Genomic DNA, 1,533 nt, shown 5'->3' on the forward strand with positions numbered 1-1,533 from the left:
GGTATTTTGTTCCCCATTCTAAGAAGAAATGAAGTATCCACATTTTGGTCTTCCTTCTTCTTGAGTTTCATGTGTGGTATAAATTTTATCTTGGGTAGTCTAAATTTCTGGGCTACTATCCACTTATCAGTGAGTGCATATCATGTGTGTTCTTTTGTGAATGGGTTACCTCACTCAGGATGATATCCTCCAGATGCATCCATTTGTCTAAGAATTTCATAAATTCATTGTTTTTTTTTGTTTTTTTTTTGATTCAATAAAGTTTTATTTTCCCAAATGTACAGCTGATTGAACCTGTTCATGCATCTTCGCCAGCAGCTGGAGCGTCTCCACCCTTTGTGTTTCTGGTGTAAATTACTTGGGCTCTGTGCTTTGAAACCAGCTTGATAAGTCCTTTACTAAGGAGCTCCTGAAGGGCTGCCCTGGCCAAGGAACCGCGAATCTTCAGTCTCTCGGAGACCACAGCTGGAGTAATAAGCTTATAGTTCGGAACCTCTTTACAGAGCTTGTCTTATGTCGCTTTGTCGAACAGGACAAGATTGTTCAACTTGTCCCGAACTTTGCCTTTGGACCACTTCTTCTTCTTGGCCTTGCCACCAGATTTATTTACTGGATCTTTATCCTTTTTGGCTGACTTTCCGGCATCTTTCTTCTTCTTGTCGTCTTTGGGCGGCATGGCGAAGCTCAGAGAGTCGTGTGGACCACAGCAGCCTTGCTAAGATGTCCAAATTCATTGTTTTTAAATGCTGAGGAATACTCCACTGTGTAAATGTACACATTTCCTGTATCCATTCCTCTATTGAGGGACATCTGGGTTCTTTCCAGCTTCTGGCTATTATAAATAAGGCTGCTATGAACATAGTGGAGCATGTGTCCTTATTACAAGTTGGAGCATCTTCTGGGTATATGCCCAGGAGAGGTATTGCTGGATCTTCCAGTAGTACTATGCCCAATTCTCTGAGAAACCACCAGACTGATTTCCAGAGTGGTTGTGCCAGCTTGCAATCCCACCAGCAATGGAGGAGTGTTCCTCTTTCTCCACATCCTCGCCAGCATCTGCTGTCACCTGAATTTTTGATCTTAGCCATTCTGACTGTTGTGAGGTAGAATCTCAGGGTTGTTTTGATTTGCATTTCCCAGATGATTAAGGATGTTGAACATTTTTTCAGGTGCTTCTCAGCCCTTCGGTATTCCTCAGTTGGGAATTCTTTGTTTAGCTCTGTACCCTATTTTTAATGGGGTTATTTGATTTTCTGGAGTCCACCTTCTTGAGTTCCTTATATATATTGGATATTAGTCCCCTATCTGATTTAAGATTGGTAAAGATCCTTCCCCAATCTGTTGGTGGCCTTTTTGTCTTATTGACAGTATCTTTTGCTTTACAGAAGCTTTACAATTTTATGAAGTCCTATTTGTTGATTCTTGCTCTTACAGCACAAGCCATTGCTGTCTGTTCAGAAATTTTTCCCCTGTGCCCATATCATCTAGGCTTTTCCCCACTTTCTCCTCTATAAGTTTCAGAGTCTCTGGATT

The 1,533-nt window shown here is 41.5% G+C and overlaps 1 pseudogene; it reads right to left on the reverse strand.

Moving 5' to 3' along the window:
• Positions 1–230: 230 nt before the first annotated feature.
• On the reverse strand, positions 231–715 carry Gm7926 (annotated as a pseudogene).
• Positions 716–1,533: the final 818 nt, after the last annotated feature.

Source organism: Mus musculus, chromosome 18, assembly GCF_000001635.26.
Source record: "Mus musculus strain C57BL/6J chromosome 18, GRCm38.p6 C57BL/6J".
In the NCBI taxonomy this organism is placed as follows: domain Eukaryota; kingdom Metazoa; phylum Chordata; class Mammalia; order Rodentia; family Muridae; genus Mus; species Mus musculus.